This window comes from Oncorhynchus mykiss, chromosome 29 (genome assembly GCF_057628025.1).
Source record: "Oncorhynchus mykiss isolate SJ-2025 chromosome 29, ASM5762802v1, whole genome shotgun sequence".
Lineage (NCBI taxonomy): Eukaryota > Metazoa > Chordata > Actinopteri > Salmoniformes > Salmonidae > Oncorhynchus > Oncorhynchus mykiss.
In genome coordinates, this window is record NC_143050.1 from 44,881,423 (window position 1) to 44,893,948 (window position 12,526).

At 43.1% G+C, this 12,526-nt stretch overlaps 1 long non-coding RNA gene across 1 annotated transcript; it reads right to left on the bottom strand.

The window, feature by feature from the left end:
- Positions 1-1,046: 1,046 nt before the first annotated feature.
- LOC149970612 (uncharacterized) lies at positions 1,047-12,231 on the bottom strand. Its single transcript, XR_016493456.1, has 3 exons — positions 12,040-12,231; positions 9,176-9,317; positions 1,047-2,719 (listed from the first exon to the last, which is right to left on the bottom strand). It is a non-coding gene; the product is annotated as an uncharacterized LOC149970612 (long non-coding RNA).
- Positions 12,232-12,526: the final 295 nt, after the last annotated feature.

Below are 12,526 nucleotides of genomic sequence, written 5' to 3' on the forward strand. Positions count from 1 at the left end.
ACACCCCTCCAGCCAGGCATTATTCTGTTTTCCATATAGCAAATTGCAAGAGCCACATCATCAAAAAACATGTTACTGTATGTATTTTTTTGTCCGACATGACCATACTGCACTGAATGAGAGAACATTTGACTCGAAACACAAATATTCATAGATATACACTGTGAGTTAAGGGGGGGGGGGGGGTCACAATATCTATTATCTTAACCACTTTTGCTGTCAAGTGTTTTTATATAACCATCCATTTCATATATGGGTGACCTTAGAGATACCTCAGGTAGGGGTATCTCAAAAACTGAAATCATTTGAGGATTGGCCATTATCATATTAGATAGCATCCCATTGCATATGATAAAAAAATTAAAACATTGTTGTGGACAACATTGGTCCTATGAATTGTCATTTTAAAAATACACACTACTGTTAAAAAGTTTATCAGAAATACAGTGTAGACATAGTTGTAAATGGCTACAGAGATAAAATGGAGCATAGTCTACTGTTTGAACCCCTGCGGTCTCTGGCTCCACACCCAACCCACCCGGTCACCTAGTTGTGTGAAAGTTAGTGTATAAGCTAATGATCCATCATGTATGACATTCCTGTGAGTGTGTAAACTAAAATGTTTTATTACCTTATCGTTTTTGTATGTTCTCTATAGTTATGTCCTTGAAAATGTATCAATAGATCAATTCGGCAAATTTTGACAGACTTTATACAAAATAATGTGCAGTATTGTAATGCTCCACTGGATCAATCTGAAACTTTACACACACTGCTGCCATCTAGTGGTCAAAATATGTCACATAAACTGCAATATTGTATTATGGCTTTTTGCTTGCATTTCAAAGATGAAACCCCCCCCCCCAAAAAACACGTTTGTTTATATTATCTTTTCCCAGATCTAATATGTTATAATCTCCTACATTAATTTTACATTTCCACAAACTTCAAAGTGTTTCCATTCAAATGGTATCAAGAACATGCATATCCTTGCTTCAGGTCCATTTTGGGCAGAAATGGAAAAAAAGGGTCAGACCATTAAGAGGTTAATTGACAATATAGTGAATCTATTTTTTCTACACGAAAGAGTAAAGCAGAGCACACAAGATTCATTTTTCATTTCTCTTCTATCAATATTCTCACTTGAATACCTACATGTTTAATTTCTCTCGTCTGAAGCACTTCATTCCAAGGGTCATTTTAAGGATGGACAAGCAAACTATTTAATTAACCATCCTTTAGGTTGTTAAAAAAAAAATGCTGAACAGAGGAATCCAGCAGAAAGTAAATAGCAGCTCTTTATTTCACAATATCATATACAGTGGGGCAAAAAAGCATTTAGTCAGCCACCAATTGTGCAAGTTCTCCCACTTAAAAAGATGAGGCCTGTAATTTTCACCATAGGTACACTTCAACTATGACAGACAAAATTAGAATTTATTTTCTCCAGAAAATCACATTGTAGGATTTTTTATGAATTTATTTGCAAATTATGGTGGAAAATAAGTATTTGGTCACCTACTAACAAGCAAGATTTCTGGCTCTCACAGACCTGTAACTTCTTCTTTAAGAGGCTCCTCTGTCCTCCACTCGTTACCTGTATTAATGGCACCTGTTTGAACTTGTTATCAGTATAAAAGACACCTGTCCACAACCTCAAACAGTCACACTCCAAACTCCACTATGGCCAAGACCAAAGAGCTGTCAAAGGACACCAGAAACAACATTGTAGACCTGCACCAGAATGGGAAGACTGAATCTGCAATAGGTAAGCAGCTTGGTTTGAAGAAATCAACTGTGGGAGCAATTATTAGGAAATGGAAGACATACAAGACCACTGATAATCTCCCTCGATCTGGGGCTCCACGCAAGATCTCACCCCGTGGGTGAAAATGATCACAAGAACGGTGAGCAAAAATCCCAGAACCACACGGGGGGACCTAGTGAATGACCTGCATAGAGCTGGGACCAAAGTAACAAAGCCTACCATCAGCAAGGGCATTGAAGATTAAACGTGGCTGGGTCTTTCAGCATGACAATGATCCCAAACACACCGCCCGGGCAACGAAGGAGTGGCTTTGTAAGAAGCATTTCAAGGCCCTGGAGTGGCCTAGCCAGTCTCCAGATCTCAACCCCATAGAAAATCTTTGGAGGGAGTTGAAAGTCTGTGTTGCCCAGCAACAGCCCCAAAACATCACTGCTCTAGAGGAGATCTGCATGGAGGAATGGGCCAAAATACCAGCAACAGTGTGTGAAAACCTTGTGAAGACTTACAGAAAACGTTTGACCTCTGTCATTGCCAACAAAGGGTATATAACAAAGTATTGAGATAAACTTTTGTTATTGACCAAATACTCATTTTACACCATAATTTGCAAATAAATTCATAAAAATTCTACAATGTGATGTTCTGGATTTTTTTCTTCTCATTTTGTCTGTCATAGTTGAAGTGTACCTATGATGAAAATTACAGGCCTCCCATCTTTTTAAGAGGGAGAACTTGCACAATTGGTGGCTGACTAAATACTTTTTTGCCCCACTGTACATGACAAAAACAAATAATCATACAGCATACATTGTGACATATGTTACAGTGGAGAGTTGAATAGAGTTCATTTAATGACCGAGTGGCACATCTGTCTACTCTACGATGTGTTTATCTGAAAACGGTGTCTTGTTTTGACTCCTAACATCCTTGATCAAACCAGTGATGTAACACCTGCAGGAAACACAACAAGACAAGGTCAATTGATTCATAAAATAACTATCTGCAAATCATATTCTAACAGTTAGGGCTCGGAAAAGGATAAATACTAAAGTATATATACAAACGAAAAAACGAAGCATTACACTGAACAAAGCATGCACATCCATGTATTGTGTGGTGTGTTGAAATATGCATAGCCAAGTCAAGTAAATGTGCATAACCAAGCCTAGCCTGATCTTCTAGGTCTGATAAATATCCAAATGGCATTCCCAATAGCATAATAAAAATAGAACAAGAATGTAAATATCTTCTGGTTATACCACAGAATTCTAAATCACTCCCTTGAGCAGACATTTTGTAGACATTCATGAGCTGTGTTCGAATACCCATACTAACATACTGTATACTTAATGAGTATATATACACTACATACTGTTGGTTCATTTTAGTATACTGTAAAGGAACAGTATGCTTTCAGTTGAGCGCACTAGCGCTTTGCCCGTCTACCGGAAGTTGATGCTGTTGCTATGCAACCTCTTGCCAGCATAACAAATGACTGGTTAGACATTTTAAGACATCGGGTGTGTTCTTAAATTTAAGCTGGAGTTCCAGAGTGTGCTCGTAAATTCAGAGCATTTCGCATTAGGAGTGCACACTGGACGTTCGGGCCGAGGAGTAGGGCTGATTTGAGCGTTCTGACCTTACAATGGCAGTCAAGCACCCAAGCTAACATTGGCTAGTTTGCTAGCTACTTCCAGACACAAATGAGAGAACACCTCACTCTGACTATTTTACTTGCCCTAGCAGAGCTGGTTAGGCTGTTTTCATGTTATCCAGAGCGTTGGTGACTGTAACTGCTGCTGGCAACAATTTAATTATGCTTTTTTGATGATAACGGCCATATTGAATGGGTGTTGAGCGCTCGTAAATTCATTATTCTGCGCTCTGGTACACTCAGACGAGAGTGCTCTTAAATAGGAGTAGATAGCCGGAGTGAATTTACGAAAGCACCCGAATGTCCATTGACAACTATACCATTTAGCTAAGCTAAGAATGATGGGAATAATCAAGTCAATAAACGTTGGGTGGTTGATTAAATTGCCTATAGTTAATATCCTGGCAAGTTTGATGTATAAGTAGCTAGCTAACAACATACCAGTACAAACTGCTGTAATGATACGCTATTTGGTTCATAAGGACAGCGTAGCTATCAAATTGTCAGCCAATAAAATGTAAGGTAACTCATTTGAAAAGTCATTACTTTATTACATTGTTCAACATTTGTCAATTAGTTAAAGGAATGAACTTGTATCCGCTCTAGTTGTACTTCGACTGCATATTTTCCGCCATTTCCTTCAAATCTGTAAAAGACGTGAAGCCACGCCCATTTCCTGAAGAATTGCATTTTGGGCCCTAAAGTAAAGAAAGTGTCTATCTACCGGCACAATCTCATCCTCACAGCACGACAACAGTGTGATGCAAAGGCTATATTGGATGCATTGGAGAATTACTTCAAACCCGCCAGAAACGTAATTTACGAGCGGTTCGTTTTCGGAAGCTGCAAACAGGAAGAGGGTGAGTCAGTACACAACTTTGTAACCCGTTTGAGAGAGAAATCTGCCACTTGTGAATACGGGGGATTGAAAGATGAATTGATTCGTGACAAAAATAGTGCTGGGAATTGCAAATGAGGATACACGCCGGCGTCTACTGAGAGAGAGAGAGACTTAACATTAGTAACTGCCATCGAAATGTGCCGCACTGCTGAAGTCACTGACATGAGAATGAGAGCAATGGAAATCGAAACCCCACGCTCCGATGTTGATACTGTTCACGCTGTTGCTAGGCAGACATTCAGACTAAACCAATCGAGGCAGAGCAATTCACCACGAACGGTGAACACAGAGAGCCCCGTAGCATGTAAATACTGTGGGAATACACACACACACGTGGCAAAGAGCACTGCCCTGCCTACGGAAAACCATGCAGAGCTTGTGGAACTAATAATCATTTTGCAAAAGTTTGTCTCAAAAGCAAAAGAAGGGTGAGTGAGGGCAAGATTCACTGTGTTGATGATGTCACTCAATGTTCAGAACAGTGAAAGTGACATTTACATGCATGAATCCATTGGGGCTGTACACTCAAGAGGGAAGAAATGGTTTGTGACACTACGATTACACAACAAGCAACAACAATATCAACTGGATTCCGGTGCTACATGCAACGTAATGAGCTACAAAGACAAAATCAATCTGTCACCTGACACACATCTATTGCCCAGCGATACTAGACTAAAGCTGTACTCAGGAGAGCTAATGAACTCTATGGGCACCTTTGAGACCGAATGTGTTATTCGGGGACGCAAACTGGAGTTTGAGATTGTAAAAACCAGTCAACATCCTCTCCTCTCAGGCTCTACATGCGAACGCCTGGGACTGATGCAGTTCACTGTACCAAATGACCTGCACATTGTGGATCATGTCCAGCATGGACCCCTGTCCAAAGAACAACTACTCAGCAGATATGACGATGTATTCAACATGCCCGTTGAATCTGTGCCTGGGGAGGTACACTTTGAAGTGGATGAGAGCATCACTCCAGTCCAGTGTGCTCCTCGCAATGTGCCCATTGCAATGAAAGTGGCTGTGAAGGCCCAGCTGGACAAGTATGAGGCCGATGGCCACATGACATCTGTGACTGAACCAACTGACTGGATCAGCAATATGGTCATAGTGAAAAAACCAGAGAAGCTGAGGGTCTGCATCGACCCAAAGCATCTGAACCAAGAACTGAAACGATCCCACTACATCATGCCGACACTAGAGGATGTCCTCTATAAGCTTCCCAAGGCCAGGAATTTCACCTTGGTGGATGCCCGAGATGCATTCCTTCAATGCAAGCTGGATGAAGAAAGCAGCCTCATGACTACCTTCTGGACCTCCTGGGGTCGGAAACGCTGGCTCAAGCTCCCGTTTGGTGTCTCAGTGGCGCCTGAGATATACCAACGTAAGCAGCACGAGTTACTGGCTGGGCTCAAGGGCATTGAACCCATCGCCGATGATGTCCTGATCGTAGGCTGTGGTGACACAGACGAAGCTGCAGTTCAAGGTGAAAGACGTCCACTTCCATGGCCACATTCTCTCGGCAAAAGGCCTGAAGCCGGACCCAGACAAGGTCAGAGCGATCCTCGACATGCCAAACCCGTCTGATGCAAAAGGCCTGAAGCCGGACCCAGACAAGGTCAGAGCGATCCTCGACATGCCAAACCCGTCTGATGCAAAAGGCCTGAAGCCGGACCTAGACAAGGTCAGAGCGATCCTCGACATGCCAAACCCGTCTGATGCAAAAGGCCTGAAGCCGGACCCAGACAAGGTCAGAGCGATCCTCGACATGCCAAACCCGTCTGATGCAAAAGGCTTGAAGCCGGACCTAGACAAGGTCAGAGCGATCCCCGACATGCCAAACCCGTCTGATGCAAAAGGCCTGAAGCCGGACCCAGACAAGGTCAGAGCGATCCTCGACATGCCAAACCCGTCTGATGCAAAAGGCCTGAAGCCGGACCCAGACAAGGTCAGAGCGATCCTCGACATGCCAAACCCGTCTGATGCAAAAGGCCTGAAGCCGGACCCAGACAAGGTCAGAGCGATCCTCGACATGCCAAACCCGTCTGATGCAAAAGGCCTGAAGCCGGACCCAGACAAGGTCAGAGCGATCCTCGACATGCCAAACCCGTCTGATGCAAAAGGAGTACAGCGTCTCATCGGCTTTGCAAACTATCTTGCAAAGTTCATGCCACACCTATCAGCAGTCTGTGAGCCTCTGCGCCGGTTGCTAGACAAAGACACACCATGGCACTGGCTACCCAAGCACGAGGCCGCAGTGCAGGAGATGAAATCTCTGGCTTCATCCATGCCAGTGTTGCGCTACTACGACGTCATGAAGCCTGTCACAATCCAGAGCGACTCCAGCCAAAGGGGACTTGGATGCTGCCTTATGCAGGAAGGCCAGCCCGTTGCGTTTGCCTCGAGAGCGCTCAACCCCACCGAACAAAACTATGCACAAATTGAGAAAGAGTGCCTATGCATCGTCTTCTCCTGCCAGCGATTCCATCACTACTTATATGGGCGAGACCTGGTCACCGCTGAAACTGACCACAAACCACTCATTGCCATATTCAGTAAACTTCTCCTCAACGCGGCCAAGAGGCTTCAAAGCATGCTCCTGACTCTGCAAAACTACAGCCTGAAGGTCATTTACAAGCCAGGACCAGAGATGTACATCAGCGACACACTGAGCAGGGCAACAACACAATGTACAGGCAGAGGCACTGTCTATCAGCGGCAGGCCATCTGTTCACTACAGCAGGAACAACAAGATGTTCAACAGATCAATCAGGCAGACTACTTAAACGTCACAGATCACCGCCTAGCCCAAATAAGGCAACACACTGACAAGGACGAACACCTACAGTCACTGAAGTCCATGGCTCTCGCAGGTTGGCCATACCTGAAAGAGGAGACACCTTTCACAGTGAGAGAATACTGGACCTTTCGAGATGAGATCAGCGTGCAAAATGGCATCTTGTTCAGAGGTCAGAAGGTCATTATTCCCAAATCACTACGTCCAGAGATGCTTACCCGCATACACTCCAGTCACGTTGGAGGTGACGCATGCTACCGCCAGGCTCGTGAAACATTATACTGGCCAAACATGCAAGCAGAAATTAAAGACTTTGTCAGCAACTGTACCACATGCAACGAGTACGCTCATGAACAGCAAAAGGAAACCATGATGTCACACGAACTGCCCACAAGGGCCTGGCAAATCGTCAGCATGGACTTATTCAGCCACAGACAAAAGGACTATCTTCTCATCGTTGATCACTACTCTGACTTTTGGGAAATTTAACTGCTCCCTGACTTGTCTGCAGAGACGGTCATTAAGCGCTGCAAGGCGCAGTTTGCAAGGCAAGGTCAGCCTGACAAGGTAATCACGGACAATGGCCCACAATTCACTGCACAGTTCAAGCGTTTTGCCTCAGAATGGGAGTTTGACTACGTGCAGGAGATGATGGAAGCAAAACCTTAATTCCCTCCCTCCAATACACTCCCAGTACCCTCCCTCTTATCCCAGTACCCCTTCTTCTCTTCCCCTAAAAATTCCCCTTGTTTTTCTTTCTCTTTTTTTTACAAAAACTGAAAAATAACAAATTCTACAAAAGCAAATGGCAAGGCAGAATCAGCTGTCAAGATTGCAAAAAACCTGTTAAGCAGGGCCTTGCGCGACAGCAACGACCCATGGAAAGCGATCTTACAGTGGAGGAACACACCCACCGAAAACATGGACAGCAGCCCAGCACAACGCCTTCTGTCCAGACGTCTGAAGACTACCATCCCCGTAGCTATCAAGCTACTTGAGCCCTGCGTCATGGTTGGCGTCACGGACAAACTGCGTCACAGAAAGCAGCTCGCTAAGTGCTTCTACGACCGGACTGCTCGAGACCTACCAGAGCTGGAGGTGGGTGAAACGATAAGGATGAAACCGCTGCCGGGAGACCACACAGGACTTTGGAGGCTGGGCACATGCCTGCAGAGAGTTGCACCACGTGGTGGATGTTGGTGGCTCCCTCTATCGTGGCAATCGGGTGGATCTGCGCGTAGCAGAGCAGACAAACCAGAACACGCCATACACTCACCTAGATGAGCTGGATCACAGTCCAGGCCTAAGGGTAAGGGGCGCAGAATTGAGACTTGGGCCAACTGAAGGTGAGGCTTCTACCCCACCAAGCTCTCCAGCTCGTGCCCCTAATCCTACCCCTGTCAGAGCCAATACTTACTCACGGGTGGGTCGGCTGTGCAAGCCACCGGACAGGCTTACTCTGTAAGCAAGGGACTGTTAACTTGCCCTCGGTTAATTAAAATATATATTTTTTCTTAAATAATTAAATTAAATTAAAAAAGGAAGATGACAACTGAAGTAAAAAGAAAATGTCATGCTTTTTCTATTGTTATGACCTGACTTAAGAACTTAATGTTGTGCCTTTATGTTTGCACTTTCTATTGAAAAGGATGATGTTACGGAGTCTAGTTGATAGGTAATCGACTAGCCGGACTGTTCCCCGGACTCCAGTTGTAGGGATTTGTACAATGCACAAACAAGGCTATTGAACCTGACATTGGTGTCTGTCTTTATTCCTTTATCCAACATATCATACAGAAACAGTGTCCTCTGCGTCTATACTTTATATTTTGGCGAATGTAGTACGACATCCGGGAACTTTTGGCATACTAACTACATCATACTATGACCAATAAGCATACTATATACTCAATTCACATCACAAATAGTACAGTTAGTATGAGTATTCAAACACAGCTAAGGTCTATTTATTCTACATCACTAATTTAACCCAGTGTCCTGTGATACAACTGGGTGTTCATAACTACCAATCATTAATGAGTACCTTACCGTGTGAGCCTTTGCACGGTTTGAGCACCTCATTGAAACCCTCGCACAAGCTGAGGTCTGCCTGAGTGGTGGCGCAGTTCAGGAACTGTCGCACCTCAAACATGCATGGGCCCGGCTGGGAGGAGACAGGTTGAGCGGCCTCCTGTAATGGCACAGACACACACACACACACACACTTGTCAAAGATACTGTAGCCATCTGCACTACTGTAAACAAGTATTGATTTGACTTCAGTGTGACAGTCATTATCTCCATGCTAGCTCAGATACATTATGCAACATTTCCACCTGTCCTTTATATCTTTGACATAACAAATCAAATTTTATGTCATATGTGCCAAATACAACCTTTCAGTGAAGTGTTCACTTACAAGCCCTTAACCAACAATGCAGTTAAGAAAAAAAACGTTAAATTATTTACTAAAATAAACTGAAGTAAAAAAAATGAAGAAAAAATTAAATAACTAATAATTAAGGAGCAACAATAAAATAACAGTAGTGAGGCTATATACAGGGGGTACCGGTACAGAGTCAATGTGCGGGGGCACCAGTTAGTCGAGGTAATTGAGGTAATATGTACATCTAGGTAGAAGTAAAGTGACTATGCATGGCTAATAAACGGAGAGTAGCAGCAGCATAAAAATGGGTGTGGGGACAATGCAAATAGTCCAGGTAACCATTTCATTAACTGTTCTGGAGTCTTATGGGGTTAGAAGCTATTTAGAAATCTTTTGGACCTAGACTTGGTGCTCCGGTACCGCTTGCCGTGCGGTAGCAGAGAGAACAGTCTATGACTAGGGTGGCTGGAGTCCTTTTTGGGCCTTCCTCTGACACTGCCTGGTATAGAGGTCCTGGATGGCCGGAAGCTTGGCCCCAGTGATGTACGTGCCATGTGTCACGGAGGCCGAGCAGTTGTCATACCAGGTGGTATGCTCTTGATGGTGCAGCTGTAGACATTTTTAAGGATCTGAGGATCCATGCCAAATCTTTTCAGTCTCCCGAGGGGGAATAGGCGTTGTCGTGTCCTCTTCGACTGTCTTGTTGTGTTTGGACCATGATAGTTTGTTGGTGATGTGGACACCAAGGAACTTGAAGCTCTCAACCTGCTCCACTACAGCCCCGTTTTCTGTAGTCCACAATCATCTCTTTTGTCTTGATCACGTTGAGGGAGAGGTTGATATCCTGGAATCACACATAAAGGAGTGCAATTACCTGATAGAATATTTCAAAGTTGCATAATGTTGCTTGTTTACTGACGAATGTCTGGTTTGGCCATTCCAAGTACCATGCTGTATACTTTCATGGAAATTCAAGGCACATTTAAATTATCAATACATTTCTGCATAATGCACCTTTTGAATTAGTACTGCAGAGATTTCATAGAACAGTATCGACAAGCTATCTTTTATGTTCCTTGTTTACTGCTTCCATTGCTATGGCTAGGCCACATGATGTTCTGCTTCCAAAACCTCAATGGCAGGCTTATATGATATAATACTAAGTAATCAAATTCATCAACCATAATTGTAGACACACCAGAACTAATATTGTTGGAGTAATGCCACTTTTGAGACATCCCATGGGCCAGACAATCCTTTAATAATTTGCTTCATCCAAAACTCTTTCTAGCTGTTGTAATACTGTCAGCGCCAGATTCAATTGCCTCAGTCGTCATGTAGTCAATGTCTGACATCAAGGAGTATAATGTGACACTTCTTAGTGAGTGAATGGGTCGCTTGCGTGACCTCACTTAGCTGAAGGGAGGAGTTTGGGCTTTCTAGGACAGGTCTAGTTCCATTTTAAGAAAAGCTTTCAAGAAATCAAACTGTGATATATCAAACTGCGACGTCACATTGTTTAAAGCTTATTTCCTGCAATTCTACACATTTTGTCATGGGGTGCAAAAGAAAATGTTGTAGTTTTAAAGCACGTTTTCTTGCAATTCTATACATTGCAATGTCTAATGTGTGTCATATGATGTGAGTGACAAAAATTACATCAATATCTACAGGCTAAAAAAACTATTTTTTTAGCTGACATGGGCTAGTTGATCTTGAAATTTCTGACAAGTTATAAATAGCTCTAAGGTATGCAATGACTAACATGACAAGAGGAACTGATGATGCACTACCCAATTTCAAAATTGCACCATGTGCATTTTACTATTACAACTTTCAAGAGTAAGATTAAAGCCTGGGAACCACTGATCTTTTTTTATTTATTTATTTTACCTTTATTTAACCAGGTAGGCAAGTTGAGAACACCTTTATTTAACCAGGTAGGCAAGTTGAGAACAAGTTCTCATTTACAATTGCGACCTGGCCAATCTACATGATCATCACCAGACTCTTCAACCATCTCCCTGACCACCTTCCTCTGATCAAGCCATGAATTGTCCCTCTCCATCTTCGGAGAATGCATGCATTCAAAGACTTGGCCTCTATTGGTTAGTAAACAGCTGATCTCTAATCTTCTACCTCCACATTGGTTATTATCACCAAGAACGAATATGTGCAGGAAAACAGTCTGACTGACAATAAGAAACAGCAATTATTTAAAATTGATGGCATAATTTGTTCTTTGGTTTATGCAAACTTTTCGAGCAAATGCTGACCTTCTACCCACTACCCTTGGGGTCAAGAACTGAAAAATGACCCACAAACAAGGACCTTTGTGATGCAGACAACTATCAGGAAAAGTGTCAGTCATATGGCACTAGTTTTAGGGTTTCTAAAACAGCTGTGTGTCATTCAATTACAATTATGCATATACACTATAACCAGGTAACTGCTATGCAACCGAGGCTGTTAACATTTTAATAAACCGGCATCTGACCTAGTTTCCTTATCGTTCAAAACTCATTACCTGGTTGGTGCCGCAGAACGACTGGCACTGCGACTTCCTCTAGCCATTTTTTTATGCAGATAATATGTTCTTTACAACTTCAAACTGTTTCTGCCAGGATCGTCTGATCCTCTTCTGAAGCCTCTCGTAAATGCAAATAGAACGTATGTTAGCACGCACATGTGCCAATGACCTTGTGTGGATTGCGCATGCGCAGACATACCGGTAAATTCTCACTCATGAGTAGAGGCGATTACCTATTTACTGAAGTTCAGTACGTTTTTATATCACATAACAAACACAATATGTAGTTTGTTCATTCTAAAACTCTGACAACCGTTTTAGAGAATGGTAAACAGATTATGAAAATGTTCTACTAGACAGTTCTCTGGCTAATACGATGGCAAGCATGACAATCTTTCAGTGACGTTCCAGTGTCCCCAAATATCTGTTGGACTGCCAATCGTCAACATTTTATGCCGTTACAAACAAAGTGTCTTTCTACATG